At 42.4% G+C, this 17,377-nt stretch overlaps 1 long non-coding RNA gene across 5 annotated transcripts in view; it reads right to left on the reverse strand.

The window, feature by feature from the left end:
- Positions 1 to 17,377, reverse strand: part of LOC104840986 — an 82,165-nt gene that overhangs the window by 51,107 nt on the left and 13,681 nt on the right. The window contains exon 4 of one of the 5 annotated variants that reach the window (XR_775314.1): positions 5,057 to 6,853. The exons of the other annotated variants lie outside the window; for them this stretch is intronic. This is a non-coding gene — a long non-coding RNA (uncharacterized LOC104840986). Of the gene's footprint in view, positions 1 to 5,056; positions 6,854 to 17,377 lie in introns of those variants that run through there. 5 annotated transcript variants of the gene reach the window in all.

Raw genomic sequence — 17,377 nt, forward strand, 5'->3', positions numbered from 1 at the left:
GCAGCCTACAAAACAGGCAGGGAACCCTCCTGACTCTCGGTGACATTACAACCAATCTACACAAACAGACCTAATCTTCTGGTTTTCTCCCAGCCACACAGTGCTTTTATTTTTTTAGTTGCTTCCACCATCTCTATGTTACCAATGACTAAGACCAAAGAGAAAAATAAAGTATAGAGAAGGAAAACAAAAAAAAACAAAAAAAAGAAAACCCTCTGTCAAAAAAACATTTCCTATGCCAGAAGTATTAGTTAACAAGTCTGATTACTGAAAGGCAGTCTAAAGCCCTGCTTAACTAGGAAAAAAAAAACAAACCCACAACCAAAATCTAACAACAATATGTGAATTAACTCCTCCCCAACCATTACTGGAGGCTGTAACCTTTCTGCAGAGGGAACCGTCCTCTCAGTTAATGTATCCCCGTTACATGCACCACATGCATTTCCCCTGGCCCCATGAAGGACTAACTGTGCTCTGAGGCACAAATAGAAGACCCGCGAGACTGCCAAGGTAAAGGTGCCTTTTCTTTTTTTAAATAGATGTCACTCAACAAGGAAATTGAGACCTTTTGAGCCATTCTGAGATTTTGTCTCATGTTTACCTACAACTCAAACAGCTCCAAAAATGCCTCAAATCCTCCCAATTCCAAGGAGACATGGTGAGGTTCCAACTTTTTGCTTTGAGATCTCCAGACGAAAGGCAATAATCAAGTGCTAAATACCACAGGTTTTTAGTGGTCTCCAATATCCTGAAAATATGTTATTTTTAGTATGTGGTTGGCAGAGACAGGAAGTGTTAAATCTTGGGACCAGTATCAAATCTGACTAAAAATTAGCAGCTAGGAACATCCTCTTTGATTATTTATTCCACTTTCCCATATCCGAATAGCCCCAGAGGGGTAGTAACAATGACAATCACTAGGAAGACACCTGATAGCAGGTTAGTACAGAGCATTTGCCCTGCTCTCCCCATGAAAACATCCTAGAGTTTGTTTCCTCATTTTTGATCAGCAGACTCCTGGGGCAAGCGGGATGGTCTGTCAGAAAAGGGCCCCTCGTGCTTCACTGCAACTCCTCCGCTGCAACACTTGTAAAAGAGCAGGTGGAGAAAAGAAGAAAACCCCAGCCAATCCACTTCCAGATGCCTTTATTATTTTTTCAGAGGTCCTTATGCTGAGAGAACAGCCTGCAGAGCACAGAGTCAAGTTGCTTGTATTTACAAACGCAGCACAAGCAGTGCATTACAATTTGTCAGTGCTTGTAGAGGCTTCAAGGCCTTTCCTTGCAATATCTGCTAGCATCTTTCAAATTAAGAAACGTGATCTGCTGGAGTTTTAACAGCATTTTGATCTCCATTACATTTGGAATGGTGCTGGGCCAGCCCCATTTAAATCACTGGACTGTCTATGGGCACCAGTCAGCATAAAATTGGAATTCATGCCACTTGCCTGCAGGGTGGACACAGCCTAAGAGAGGGACAGTCGAGCAGGACACAGCTCTAGCATCATATTTCTCATTAATTCAATAGTAAATCAAAGCTCAGATATCAACACCGCTCTTGCAGCACTCCAGGTTTGCCCACGCTCTCAGACAGTAGCCGAGTCAATGGCTGTGAGCTCTTTGGCACCGTTCTCAACAACCAGCGCATCTCCTGCACGGCAGGACAGTCTCACTCATCCGCCGCCTGCCCATCGTGTCCAAATCTTGCCCGTCCGCAGCACCACGCTGGGGTCTTTCTCCGTCATGCTCCCTGCCCATTAAAGGCAGCAGGCAAGCTTGATCTGTGAGACATCAACCAGCTGCATCTGCATGGGGAGTCGCAGAGCAGGAGGGGATCCATGGTGCTGCACTGCAGCTAGTGGAGGCATGTTTGCTCCCGAGGTGCAGAATATACGATGACATCCTTTAAAGAAGTTGTTTTCTTAGTGGCAGTCAATGCAAAGCTATTGGGAACCTTTTCCCTTGGCAAGCTATGAGGCTTGGTTGCCATCTCCTCTCACCTACTGAACCAGCCAGGCTTATCATCACCATCAACCTGCTCCTAACAGCAGAGGTTTGGGTTTTGCTTCCAGTTTTGGCTGCCTTGCTCTAGCAGAGATGAAGACTTAGCTCCAATAGGCATGGAACAGCCTCTACTGAACTACAAAGCAGCATTCAGACACTGCTCCTCATCCCCCCAACTCCTGGCATGACCCCAGAGCATACTCCGAGGTCTCGAAAGGGCAGACGCGCCAGGGCAGGGCATTTCCTCCAGTCAAGAACAACACAGACAACTGTCACACATGCACTGCACCAGAGGCAGTACGTGAATAGCTACAAAATGCAAGGGGAAGCCTGCAGTACTGCTAACTAATAAGGTCAATACAAACGACATCAACTCCTTTAGGTCAGAACAAATGACGACTGGGACATGCCACAGAAGGCTGCATGGAGAATTCACAGATGGACAGGCAATCTCAATTAAACTGTCCTCCCCTCTCATTCTCCTCTGAATTACTGCTCTAAAACCCCTTAATTACCTAAACTCAATTAGTCTTAGAATATTTGAAGCTTCCTGTTCAGACTAATTTCTCTCTCCTTCCTCATTTGGAGTGCTTGACTTGCATTAAAGAACACTTAGTGCCAGTGGTAAGGAGAACTTTACAAAGGCAGGTCAGGACTTCGGGGTATTCACAATCTCCCCTCTATCCTTCCAGTGCCAGAGAAGATCATGCACTCAGTCTACACGTAGATCTATCCAGATGAAATTTCAGCACCTCTGATGTGCTTTTTTTTTTTTTATACCTTAAGCCAAACATTTTCATTGCTAGTAGCAACTATCATCCGTTGCAGCTATTTTCACTCCTAAAGATTTCCATATGTACTTTCCAAAATTATTTGCAAAGCAGTAGTTTTCTATTATTGCTATTATTATTCCTGAGAACAAAAAACCACAGTGTTAATTCCAACAAAAAAGAACATCGGTGACAAAGCAGATAGTAAGACAAGACAATAGAAGGAAGCAGTTAAAAGATTCCCTTTCGTTTCAGTGGTGTGACTTCTTTGGGCAGACTGAACCTGCACATTTTCATGTAAAGGGAAGCAATAAAATCACTGAATTCAGAGCCTCCTACTGTTTTAGCCTCTGCAATGATGCAAACCAATGTGAAGACTACTCTCACTGTATATTTCCCTCACTTCCCATTAGAGCCTTGTAAGAAACCCCGATCATAAGATTTTGTGCCCCTCCTGAAGTCCAAGTATCTCACCCTCCCTACAAAACATATATGAATATAGGGCCTTTTCAGGCGGAGGAGCCCACAGGATAAGGGTCCCAACAAATAGGGTTGTTGGTAGACTCATACCTCCAGGACTGCCTAAAAATTATTTGATCATTTGTGTAGGGAGCTAGACAAAAGGTAGTTTCTGTCCCTCCAGACAAGGTTTAGAGAAAAAAATATTTTTTAGCTGCAAGGACATGAGCACATGGACCTTTCAGCTTCATTATCTTGATTCAATCAGATTTTTAGATGCACCTGTGCAAAATATGTACTCTGAGTTGAAAGTCAGCTACTTTAGTTTAGCTTAAAACTATGCCAAAAAAGTTTAAACTAACCTTAAAATGGTTAGCTTGCTTAACAGGTTATTCTAAATTACTATCACATCTGTACTTAAAGCAGTTCACCGATGCCTCATGCAAGCAAACTCTCACGGATAGGAAACTGAAGCATAGACAGATTAAATGCATTGCTCAAGAATAAATAAGAAATCTCTGGGCAAGCCAGAACTGAACCTAGTCTGAGTCCCGATTCAGCACATTAACCACAAAGCTGTCTCCATTAGTGTACTTACTGCCTATGCTATGGTTGCTGTGTGGGATCAAATGCAAACTGCTTCACAGCAAGCTCTATTGGGGAACAAGTCATGTCCTCTAACTGAGGTGCAGTAGCAGGATTACACTTTTCCTGTTTAAGAGGAAACCTCTCCAACCCTCCACAAACATAGAATTGTTCTGGCCCAGAACTGGCTGGAAAACAAGAATTCTATTTTGCAACCATTTTTGAGGTTTTAGCATTTAGTTTTATTCTTGCATTGGGACAATACTGAAATTGAAAAGTAGACATTTCTTTCACCAAAGCCAAAGAGAAAAGTCAGGTTAAAAAAAGGCAGAGACGCAAACCTTTCTCTCCCACGTCCCTTAGAAGAGCTCTTGTTGAGAATGCCAGCCATCCCCTGTACTCTCAGATCTTCATATCCTGCAGTCTCTTCCCTCCAGAAGTTTTATCTCTGAGCGAAGAAGGTTTCCAAGAGACCAGTTTCCTTGAAACTAATACATTTCTACCTAAAGTTCTGTTATTAGCAAGCATTTTTTCCCAGCATTAGAGTGACATTTTCTTTAGGCACATAACTTCAGCAGGAGGAGGAGGCCATAAACCACACTTTAATCCCGGGCCTCAAGATGCAGATTACAATGCAAAGAATCATTTTGTGCCATCTATAGTTAAAATGTCTTGCAGGCTTGCTATTGTGGAACGGCCCATTTATCTTTTCAGGTCACATTTTGGGTTTGGTTTTTTGCTGGGTTTTTCTGGTTTTGTTTTGTTTTTTCTCTTTATAGCTGTTGATACACAGGGAAATGATTAAGCTTTTAATTTGTTCTGTAAGTTTTTAGGCTTCAGTCTAAAACACAGTCTTCATATGAACCAGGCTATAGTGTAACTCCTCTTTCAGGTGAGCATCGATTCATTGTTGTGCCTATTTCACCTTTTACAGGGAATTCGTGCACAGAGTTTGGAAGAATGTAACTCAAGTTCACAGCACATGTATGTTCCCACCTTCCAAAAACCCAGGTGGGCTCCAACAGCTATTGCTGAAAAAGCCAGATTGTCACATTATCAGAGATATTTCTGCAGTGTCAGATTAGTATAAACTTAAAGCCTGGCCCTATAGGTATGAGAAACACCTTAGCTAAAATGCTATCATTTATGGAAATTATAAAAACCTGTGAATACTGATTATTTCAGCACCCAGACAGGGATATGAAACCTTTTGGCTTTGACTTGGGTAAGAGCCTCCTTCTTTCACCAATAAAACATTGTGGAAAAGACTAAAGTAAAACTAAAACTATATAAACCAAAGTTATTCTAACAGCTTGTAAAGGCAGATGAGAGTCATTACATTATTTATGCACACGAGGGTACTGGGATAGACAGGATTAGATGATTTACCCAAGATCAAACAATGAGTCAGTGACACAGTTTTCTGCTGTCCAGTGAAAACACGGATGTACAGTAAGCTGAAAAGAATTCATTTATTCCCCATATCAAAAGGATAAAGGAGAGAGCATTCCCTCTGCTATCCGAGCTCGTGGTTCCAATAAGTGTTGATAGAACTGAATTTGGCAAGCAGGAAATTAGCTGCACTAGTCACATATGCAAAGCATTTGCTGAAAACAAAAATCTTGAGTTACTCAATTAACAACAGTTTTCACTTGCCGAGGTCACAGGCCTATCTATCACAGCAGCAATTTATTCCTTGCTGCTTTCTTGAGAAGTTCAAAGGATACATTCAGTGTCCAAGGCACAGCATAATCAGTCAGGACATTGTGCAATGCCAGAGTCTTGCCTCACGTCTGCATTCAAATTGCATGAACTGAGTTACTTGGTTTCAGTCAACACCAACTTGGATGGTGGGATTTTGAATTGTGCATGGATCAGATTTTAGTGGGCTGATAGGATCAACACGAAGAAGGAACAATTCAGCTGAAGGCTTGTCAACCCTCAGAATGCCCTGAAGTGGGCCATATCCTGCCATAAATATTTGCACAAAAATCCTGCTGACCTCAGTGGTGGTTCTCAGTACAAAATGATGGCAGGATGTGGTCACAGTGATCTTTCTAATAATAGGTTTTCCATTGAGATCAATGGACATTGGGCCTCATTGCATTGCCAAAGCTTGGTTCTGAGCTCTAAAGGGAGACATTGTTTTCCTGCAGCAGGGAGCACACAATTGCCAAATTTACTTTTGGCAAAGGCAGAGGTTTATTTTTAATACTGAATAACACCAAAAATGTCTGATATTAATTAAGAGAGTGTCTTCCTTCTGCATATCTAAAAAAAAAAATCTTCCAGTGTTGCTGTTGGAAAGACACACAGAAAACATGAATATAACCATATTTAAAGTCAGACATAAAATAAGTGAAAACCACTTTTCTATTATCTGAATGCAATTCTAAGTTGAGTTTCGCATACATGGAAGTAGCAGGTGCTCAGCTCTTCAGGAAAGTCAGGTCAACTTCATAAGGTGTTAAAGACCCAGGCCCTCAAATAAGTTCCTCACAGGCACATTCCTAAGTCTGTAGGCAGTACCCTTCACTCCATTTTTTCTGAGCCTATCCCTCCCTTGGTGTTCATTACAGCTTTGATGCCTATATGCAGAAATCCTTATCTTCAGGATGCTAAAGGATGACTAAATGTTTTCCAGTGTTTTATTCATTATCTCAGTTCAACTTCAACTGATTTTAATCTTGTGGTTCTGCTATAAAGATAAGCAGCAGCCTGCCAGGGAAATAAGCATTTCACAGGTTAACAGCACAACTCTTCTAAAGAGGAAGCAGGTTTGTTTTCTGCCTTGTTTTCTGGAAAATGTAAAAACAATAAAATGAATGAGAAGCAGTGGAGAACAAGTTGTAAAGGAACTCATTTCCTGCTCGCAGCAGCTCTGATAAATTTCAATCTTGGATGACAGGGGCTGTGGAGAGCGAGGGGAGGGGTGGCTCTCTTCCTGGAAAGCCAGACAGGATAGGATTGATTTGAGACATCTTCATTGCCAGAACAGCCGGTATTGGCTAATCATCAGAAAACAGAGACTTCAACCTACAGGAAGCGGAGAGCAAGGAAGACGTCTGAACCAAACTTTCAGATTCCAAATGTGTAAATGAACAAAATAATAACAACAACAAAAAAAAACAACAACAACAAAAAAAGCCCCTACTCACACACAAGCCTTCCTGGAGACTGACAAATGCCAAAGGAAGTGCCAGTGCCCTGACTAACAAAAGAATCCTGAAACGCTGCAGGCTCCGGTGCCAGCAGCGGCAGAGCCGGCACCCAGTTAAAAGTGGGTGGCTGCCTGACACGGCTGCTGCCGGATGGAGCGGACAGCTCAGCATGAATCATGGGGCAAAGGATTCCTTCAGTCCGGGAGGAATCGGTACAATACACAGGCTGCCTGCTGTTTGCTGCCTTTTTTTTTTCTTTTTTTTTTTTTTAAATACTCCTGACTTGGAGAGCCCGGCCGTTTCCTTCCTGATGTGCTCTGTGGGCGTGCAACCGGCAGATGACTACTCATTGATGGCACTGTGTGTATGTGAGCGAGCGCATGAACGCGGTAGTGAGAGGTGCCAGACTGAAAACCCCCAGGGACTGAACTCTCACAGGTAGCCCACGCAACCACTGCTTTGACCGGCTACTAACAGAGGACATCTCCCATCATCGCCCTCTCAAGGGGACCCGTTCACCCAGATCACGTGCTTTAGACAGACACACACGTACACACACGACATTACTATGAGTCAACCCTACAGCAGATTTAAGAGTTTCGGACATCCTTCCTGGAAGGAAGGATGTCTCCATCTCCCTGGCCACAAGGCTGGAAGCAAGGCAGAGGGTAACAGAGTTTTCTTACACCCCTCCAAAAATCTACAGGAGCTCCTTAATTAGGGTTACAGGCAAAGCCAGCTTTGGTTTACTGATTCCTCTTGCCCCAGAATGGGGAGAGGAAATGCTTCTATTAGGCTGACCATGTACCTTCGCTCTCATCTCTGTATGTCTGGGAACTATTTGAACCAAGCTATCTTGAGTCTGGGAACCACTTGAAATCATTCTCACTGGCCATTCAGACTTTTGGTCTCTCTATACATCCCAGGTCCGTTTTCAAAAGTAAGGTTAACAGGGTAACAAGCTATCTTCTCTAGATACTTCGAAAGGTATTGATCACCGTCTCCAGATACCACACCACCACTGTGGAAGACTCACTCGACATTTCAACTCTATTCACTGCTATTATGTCTTGACATGTTCCTTTAGATACATTTTGATTTGTGCTTTTCTACAGTGTAACTCTCCTAAACACATGAGAGAAAGAGATGCTGAAAACACAGCCAAAGGAAAAGTGATTTTTAATCAGAAATATACTGATCTAGTACTACTGACACCAGTTGGAGTCTTTGCATTTATTTCAGCAGGCTCTACATCAGCTTTATCACCAACTGGGAGGCTACTACAAGAAGCAACTGTTTTAAAAGGTAGTGTCTTATGTGCACTACAGGACTGCCTATACGGAGAGAAGAAATGAGACTAAACCTACCAGAACAGACGATGCAAGAGAGAAGGTCTGGTCAAGTTGGCACCCAGCATTCAAAGAGCAGGAAGGCCCCACTTCAGCCAGACCCTATGGCTTGACAAGAGTGACAGTGACAAGCATCTCTGCTCACATCAGAAGGAAGTAGCTGCAGCAGCACTCTGACTCCCCGACCTGACTTCACAAAAGCTTTTTGTACCTTCCACTGCTCTGCTGCCGAGCTTCCAAGTTCAGTCATTGCCTAAGTCTCTTCCAGCATTGCTTGACGGTGATCTTGCATCTGTTCTTTCCCGTTAGCATTAGTGACATCTTGCCCAGCTTCAATCTTTCTCCTTGCTTTTATCTTCCCTTTCTCCCATCAACAAGCTTGATTCCCTCCACATTTTACTCTTCTCCATTAATCCTTTTCTTTCTTTTCCCATACTTGCCTCCTCTGCTTTTGCAGAGGAAATTTCCGTGTGAAAGTCCACCCCTGAAGACTGATTGCCATCCCTTTCTGTCCTGCCACCTTTCTACCACTAGAAATTCACCTCTAATTTAGCTGTAACCCACATTCATGATCTTAGGAGTCTTTTTAGCTCCTTTGACCAGACCTCAAAACTGTTGCTGCCCAAATACTCCCTTTCTTCTGTTCCCACTTCTCTCTCTGCATTGGACCTGGTTATCACTTCCAAGAGATAAACCGATAATGCGCAATGTGTTCTTTTTCTTCTCTGCCAATAAGGCCCTCTCACATCCCATAAAGAAACCTCTTATCTGCTTTGCCTCTAGCCTCTCCACTGATCCACAAATCAACCCTGTTTTCCTTCTGTTCACCCTTACATCTTTTCTTCTGCTCCAGTGCTTATTTTCTTTCTCCCCACAGCACATGCTTGTGCTCATTTAAATTTCTGTTAACTTAAAAGAACCCAAATCTATTCTTTGCCCAGCTTTGCCTTTTTCAGTACTGCCCACTCTGTGTCCCCCATCTCCCACCTCTTCCTTTTATTTCTAAAATCACCGGGCTCACTTTGCAATAAAATCTGGATTTCTCCTCCTGCAGGTTCGTGCCAGACTCTGCTCAGTCTACCTCCTGCTCCTTCATTCCACCAAAATCATTCTTCTCTCAGTTTCAAAAGGCACTTGCTAAAGTTTCAAATCAATACTCTATCTTTTCTCTCCATGGCTAGTCAGCCAACTTCAGCACTTCTAATCAAGCTCTTCTGGAAGTCCTGTCATCCCTTGGCTTAGATGATTCTTTCCTCTAATGATTCCTCTTCTCCCACTCCCATCGCTCTGGGCACACGTTCCAGTGAGGATCATCTACTGGCTTTCTGCTACCCATCTTTTATGGGCTTCTCAGTTTCCTCCTCTACACAGAGAGTGCAAGAAGCAAAGAAGAAATCTCATCCACAGACATGAAAAACATACAGCATCTCTATGCAGACAGAAATCCTTCTGCACTCCAGACCCTCAACCCAAGTTCACGTTCCACCAATTACATGCAAACGGCATGAGGAGGTTAGAGTTTGGCTTTAAAACAACAGGAAGGAATGCGATGTTCAAAGAAGAAAGTGTATCACCAGCTTGAAAACAACTACGAACATGCTCAATGCATATTATTGGCCATATTCTTAACCGATTAAATCTTTATCAGCTGAGAAATGTTTCAGAAGTACCCAGTATCCTAAGAGTGGCTGCAGAGGCAGTCAATGTTCCTCTCTGCCCTCACTCCCACCTTTTTCCATTCATTTAATGAAACAGCCTGCAACTCACACTGCTGTGTACTGCTTTGTCCTTGTGTTTATCATGACAATCAAGCCCAGCAACAGCAGCAAGTTAATAGATTTACTTTGGGAAGGGGTGAAAGGAACAAGTTCTGGTTACGGTATCCCACATTCAATGAAGTGTGAATGCTGATAAACTTCCTGGTCATGCCTATTTAGCCATGCTTTGCCATAGCTCCTGAATCAATCCAGCGTGGGTGAGCTGTGGGTAGGGGAAAGTTCATGGTTAATTGCTCACTGCTAACAGAAAAATGGTTTGCAAATGAGTTGCTTTAATCCCAAAGACGTTTGTCTCCAGTGCCTACAATTTGTAATGGTTCCATTGTACTCTTTTAACAGGTGTCTCATTTCCACTAAGCAGTTCTGATTTTGTTGACAGCAGAGTACACTGCATCTTTGTGGAGTGACAACATATCATCTTTTCTACCCACATTATTTTTCCTTCTGCCCAAATCATACAAAGATATTGATTGATCAAGGATCCATTGGTCACTTCCCAATTAGAAAAACCTGGAATGGTGTGTTAAATGCAACAGACTAAACAAATCAAAGTAAAAAGTAAATTCTTCACATCTGTATTTCCACTATGTCTGAAAATTCGCCAATTTTGAACTGCCGCAGGAGGTAAGTCCTTATATAACAACATCATATAAACAATCCTCATCCCGTTTCTGTGGTTTCAAGAGTATAATACTCATATCGTCAAAAGTATCACTTAACTTTATCTCCACATCCTAAAGTGATTCAGTCTTTGAAAAAAGAGTTGTGATCTGAGTTCATCTGACATTTCCAAATTTCATACGAGAGGCTGAAATAGAGTATTGGCATTTACAACAAAACCACAGCATGGTAGTTCCATAAACCACTCCTCCGGCTTCTAAGACCCAGTTGCCTTCAGTGGACCACCACTTCAAACCTGAACTTTGCTGACTGGCTTAACAATTTGTTCCTGGTATCATGTGACAAGTTTTTGAAGCTCACATGTGTAATGGGGCATTTGCTGCTAGTAGGAAAAGAAGGGGAAAAAAAAAATTAAAAAATATAGTAGAACATGAGGTTCCAATTGTCTGAAAAACAGAAACATCTGTTGGAGTCATGAGCAGTTGATTAGCAGAGTTCATTTCTAGGGTAAGGCTCCAGTAGATCAGCTCTTCTATCTAACTATATCATTGTAGTCACTGGAAGCATTACAAAGAGTTACAAAGAATAGGCAGGAGAGATATAAACCATTTCTTATGGTGCTAAGTATCCTTAAAAGCCAACTATAATGCATCAGTCTTCAGCACTGCTTTACATGATACCAGCATATGAAATTAACAGCTCTCCTTAAGCCTTGCTTTTATCCACAACAGCTAAACATCTGCCAGTCTTTCAGTTATAAACCTATACTATTTTTGAAGCTTATAACTAGAGACTGTAAAAATTCTTTTGGAAGATAAAACACAATGTACAAGCTGTCAGTCTGAGCACATTTCTTACTTGCAAAATAATCAGACTAAGTTGGGTTTAGTCTACCAGTCAAGACAATGACAGAAACATTAGTTGTTTTTTAAGATGCTGCTTGGATTTCAACCTAAAGCTTTTCCAGCTCATTACACTAACATAAGGATTAACACCTTGGAACATTTGCACAAAAAGCAGAGGTTAATCAGAAATGCTAATTCAGCCCATGTGCACTCTAAAGGTCCAGTGATATTGGATAGATAGCTGAGCTGTATATACTACTTTCATTAAGGCTGCTGTTGAAGATCTGTGCTCCTAACACCACAAGCCTTGGCACCCAGGAGTACAAGAAACCACCAGGAAGAGGATGTCTTTAAGGTTAAGCCTCTCTTTCATTAGCTTGAATATCTAATTGAAGGATTACTAGGAATCTTAGCCCTAGCTCTTGTTCAATTCCTGGTGTCAGTGGCCTGACCTAACCTCCCAGTTTCCTAGTGCTCCATCTGCATCCACCTGTCACCTTATACATATTCCCCATCCAGGAATGGGGTACTGTTACATTAAAAATAACAACTAAAACTTGGTAGCAAGCAATTTCACTTCCCCTCCTGACTTTACTGACTATTTTATCTTCAACAAAAACAAAATAACAAATATAAAATAACTTGTAAGATTGGTGGGGTTTGTGTTCAGGTACATAGTTTGACTCAACATATCATGCAACCCTACCATGACTTCGGGAAGACTGTTATATTATACAGAAATTAAAAGGTGTCCCCCTTTTATCAGGAAGGACAAACTTCCAAGATGCTGTATCTACCTAAGAAAATGGCAGTTACTAAGGGACAGTCAGGGGTTTGAGTTGCTTTCAATCTACCCTAAAGCAGAAGAATCTCTTCACACTTTTAAAAGTAAAAATTGTATTTGACTGTGGAGATTATTATCAGATGTTCCTAACAGAAATTCTTTCCATCTGAATAGATCCAATTTTTGCAAGTATTCTTCTACCTTTCAGAATATATTGCGCACACCCCCCGAAATCCCTTCCATGCTTTCCAGTTCTCTGTAAGAGTCTTTAATCTGCCTATTGTTAAGACCCTGCTATGTGCCTCTTTTCTCTTATCAAAGCTTATAGGTAGGTGGGGAATTCACTTGAAAGCACTGTTCTTGACATGCTAGTGAAAGCAGAGACAACCACTGTCTCTAGACAATAGATCTGATCATCCTTCCCTATTTGACCACGTGATCGACTTCCAATGGTACCACATGTGGTGAGCCTCTGTGGAGTGAGCAAAGTCCAAGCATAAAACTAGTTTGGCTTTTCTAAGCACACAGTGTGGATCCTCTTTCCAGTGCTCTTTCCTGAGAATTAGAATCCAATTGTTTCATCCAGGGGCCTTCTGTTGACCCCAATGACGCCCCTGTAACTTGCACACACTCTTCCCTGTAACCCCAGCTGGAGAAGGAGCCCAGCTCACTGTGTAATCCTGGTGGCCTGTATGACAGTAAAAACACAGCAGAGCAGACCAACTGTGAGTTTAGAAGTATGTGCAAAGCTTCTCTTGAAAACCCAGAAATCAACTGTGTGCAGATTACCTTGTCTCAGCTTCCTTATAGCTCTAACAGATTCTCTGGGTTATATTAGGTCCTCTGTGAGGGTACAGGATCCAGGCAGATGCAAGGACTTTCTTCTGAACAACGCAGCTCCTTCAGACCAGCTTGCTTTCTATGAATTAGACTGGCCCTTCAGCTAATCCTAACTTCTGTGGAAAAGGTACATTCATTTCTTCTCCCCTGCCATGTAGCCTGAGACTTCCTATGTGAGGTTTCCCCCTTTGTTTCTTCAACAAATCTTTTTACAACCCCTTCACAGTATACATGAACTGTCTTTTACAAACTAAGCTGAACTCACTGGATGCAAGACAGATGGAACATGAAATTCAAAAACCTACACAGGCACAGTTGTATGCCTAGTAAGATAATTATTGACCTAATAAACCCAGGCCATTAGAAGGGGTTATTGTTTCAGGCCACAAGCTGCTTTAAAATGAACACTTCTCTAATTGAAATAGTTTACACCTGGCTATCTTGATATATAAGCAGACAAAGCTGAAGTCCATCCACAAAAGACCAATAGACCTGTCCTAGGTCACTCCTATCAGGTCTGGAGACTTTCAATCCCTTGTTAACTTTACTAGATAAGTGCCACCTTTTGCCCAAAACTGCAAGCACTTTTGTGGATTGCCATTAAGATTTAATGACAGACTTTGTTGCTGCAAAGACATTTCATGATACAAAAATTCCATTAGCTTCCTAATAATATCATAAAATTAACTCAAATTTATATCAAAGACATAAGTTCCCAAAATTATTGGTGCTGCTGCACCTCTAGCTCCACAATTAAGCAAGAAATAAGGGCCAAAATGAAAGATCTTTGGTGAGCCACAACATTACCAGAAGCCTTGGGAACTCAGATGTTAGCTTTCTCTCCACCATGATTTATGAACAATAGAAACCTCTAAATAATCTGCTCATCGGTGAATGAGCTGTGGTACAGCTCTGTGCACCTTTGCATCAGAGATGAAAGAAGATGAACTTAATCAGTGCAGAAAGATACAGAAGTGGAAGACACGCCTTTGTCCCTTCTCCACATCATCCATTGTGCACACTCACTGTCTCTCAAACTGCAAATAGCAGACTCGTGCTACCAACGTAGAGTCATTGCTAGTACTGCTACAGAAAACACACACAAGCCTTGGATAAATAGTGGTTTGTGGATTCATCTCATTATTGGGCTTAGGAAGGATAAATAACAGCAACACTCAACTGCTAGGATCTGTCTTATTTCTGCCTTCTCTTCCTGAGAACGGATGGAAGCAGCTCCTGTTGGAGGCTTTGGGCTAGACAGGACAAAGCGAAGGGGCACCTTCCTTCCAGCACCGAAAAAGCCTCTAGGAGCCACAGAGCACACTGAGCAGAGGAGGGACTGCTTGGTTTCGATGTCTGTATCCGTTATGAGTAAGTCAGTGGTGCCCTGACAAGACGGCCTGAAGAAACTGGGGTGTGGCAGCTCTTTGGCACAACAAGAGAGGGCCCAGAAGCCTACACAGAGGGTTTCCTCTAGGATAGGCTGGAGTACGAGCCAGGGCAGGAGGCTCCTGTGCCACTGTGAGACAGGCTCCAGCCTCTGCCACAGCCGTGTGACTCATGGAGCAGGGGGAAGGGAGGGAAAAAGGCAAGACTTGGCAACCTGGGCTGTCTCACACAGTGGTAGGTTTTCTTCTCCATGGCATAACCCAGGGCCTATGTGGCAGGTGGCCAAACTCTTCGGTAAAGGACTGCAGTCCTTGTCACTCTCTGGTCATCTTCTTAATAGCAACGGACCATACCACTTAATTCGTGCAGCATACAGGGCTTGGCGTGTCCTGATTCTCCCCTGCTCCAGCTGCCCAAATGATGGTCAGCAGGCTGCAGAGGAAGCAGTGCTGGTGGGACCGAGAGCCTCCAGCTCCTTTTCCCCCTGCAGCAGTTAGACCTGCCAGGCGCCAGAAACCAGCAATATCCGCCTGGGACAGGACGTCACTCCCACACCGCATGGCGAAACCAGGACTGTGATTCACGAGTGGAACCACTTCCCTTGGGACAGCTGTAATGGCTCCCATTTCCTGCTCCCTACCCTACCCAATTTTTAAGGTTCCCATCCTCACCACAAGAATCAAACAGTTTGCACAACAGCTGCTAGTCTGCTGTAGTTTACAGACCAACACTTCAAGGTGTTTCTGGTTAGTACCTTTAAAAACTGGGCTGTACCCACTTGTGATGAGAGCCCTAGAAAATGCCACCTTCCTTCTGGTAAACTCCTTTACTATCACCATATGTTGCTCGTAGGGCCCAAGAAAAACAACTCAGGCCCCATGAGTTGTATTAAGCACCCTGACATTATTTTATTACTTTGCCTTTTGCAAAGCAAATGGCATATAAATTGTACAACCTGGAGAATACAGAGAAGACACCTCACATGCCTGGAGATGACATATTATATTTTCCCTCCCAGCCCAAATGAATCCCAAAGCCATAATATTTAAAAAAGCCTAATCATACATTGCTAAGTTTTTGGCAGACCAGATCAAACAGTCTTAATGAAAACTTTTTCAAAAGTGGATAGTACACACGTGGTCTAGCTTCTGTGACACACTGAACACCCGGACCTGTGGCTAGCACTCTCCTGTGTGCAAAGTAGCATACTTGGTCAAGTAACCATGTTTAAAGGATAACACGATATCTGCTTACCATTTCACTTTAGTGGGACTGACTGTGTGATTAGAGTTAAGCAGGTGACAGTGCTCAGTGTTATAGCCTTTTCTGAAAAGCGACCATCCCCAAAAGGTTCAAAGTATGATACCCCAAAAGGAGATACAAAAGTAGCATTAATCATTTTTACAAATCACAAGATCATAGGATAATTCATGTTGAAAGGGACCTCAGAAGGACATCTAGTTCAACCTCCTGCCCAAAGCAGGGTCAGCTATGAGGTCAAACCAGGTTACTCAGGGCTTTGACTAGTCCATTTGCCTTTAGGATGTCTATTGCAAGCATTGAAGAGTTCATTTTTTGTATTAAAACAGAAGGATTTGCGCTTAGTGAAAAAAAAATTATAACAGCCTTAGAAATATCAATAAATGTGATCCACAGGTTACCAGGAGTCCATTAATAATAAATGTTTTCCCAGTACTAACTCCTCTGTTCTGATTTCCAACAAACTATGTTAAAGCAACAAGAATTAAGCGGAGATGTGATGGCTGATTCTCTAAATTCTGCAAATTTGATTTTCACAAGTGGCGATGACATTGACAGCTTAGAACACGAGCGTGTACTGTTTATATTGACATACACTTACTATGAAAGTGTATCTGCTTACTGACCGAATACGCTAACACTAAAATGTTAGATTTACATAAACTACCTACAGAGCCCATCCCTGGAAGTAATAAGCTATTCATTAAAGATTTCTTAGATTCTTAGAGATGCTTTCTGATAATGGTCCCATTTATAAGCATGGATTACATTTAACATGCACAGTTTTAACAACATTAGCTTGTTCTAAAGCGTGCTTTAAGCCATGTTATCAGAATTGTAGTTGAATTCCTCATATGGTTAAAGGGCAAATTCAGATAGCTTTAGTCACCTTTTTCCACGTGTCTCACAGAATTAACTGGTGATTGACGATTACAGAATGAACAAAGGGCTGAGACTGCACACAGGGCTAACATGAGGGTTACCATTAGACAGCGGGACTTCAGACGACCTCTGTGATTGAAAGGGCCCCAGGTTTTCTAAATTTCACCTTCAAAGCATTCACAAGTTTTCACTGTTTTATCAGTATGGTTAAAGCAGTGAAACCTTCTGAGGTAGGTAGGTTTATATTTTCTGAAATGTGATTCTACAATTCAACTTAATTCATACACTGGAAGGAGAATATGTCCTTGATTTCACTATAACTGTGTTCAAAGGAACGCAGTCGGAACAGTCTATAAAAAAATACTAACATCACTAAAGCTGACCGAGTTGCTCTGCTTCAAATTGGTACATAAACAAGGACTAGTGAGAGCCCCATGCAGAGCTGCTACACTTTGGACTAAGAAAAGCAACACAATCGCAGGCTGAGAATCGCACTGAGCATGAGATGGGGGTTGTTAATTCAGATTGACTGGAGCTCAGGTGCATTCAAATGCTTTGTGTATACAGAGAACTTTTCATAGGATGACAGAATGGTTTGGGTTGGAAGGGACCTTAAAGATCATCTGGTTCCAACCCCCCTGCCATGGGCAG

The sequence above is a fragment of the Haliaeetus leucocephalus genome, unplaced genomic scaffold (genome assembly GCF_000737465.1).
Source record: "Haliaeetus leucocephalus isolate CR32 unplaced genomic scaffold, Haliaeetus_leucocephalus-4.0 Scaffold848, whole genome shotgun sequence".
In the NCBI taxonomy this organism is placed as follows: domain Eukaryota; kingdom Metazoa; phylum Chordata; class Aves; order Accipitriformes; family Accipitridae; genus Haliaeetus; species Haliaeetus leucocephalus.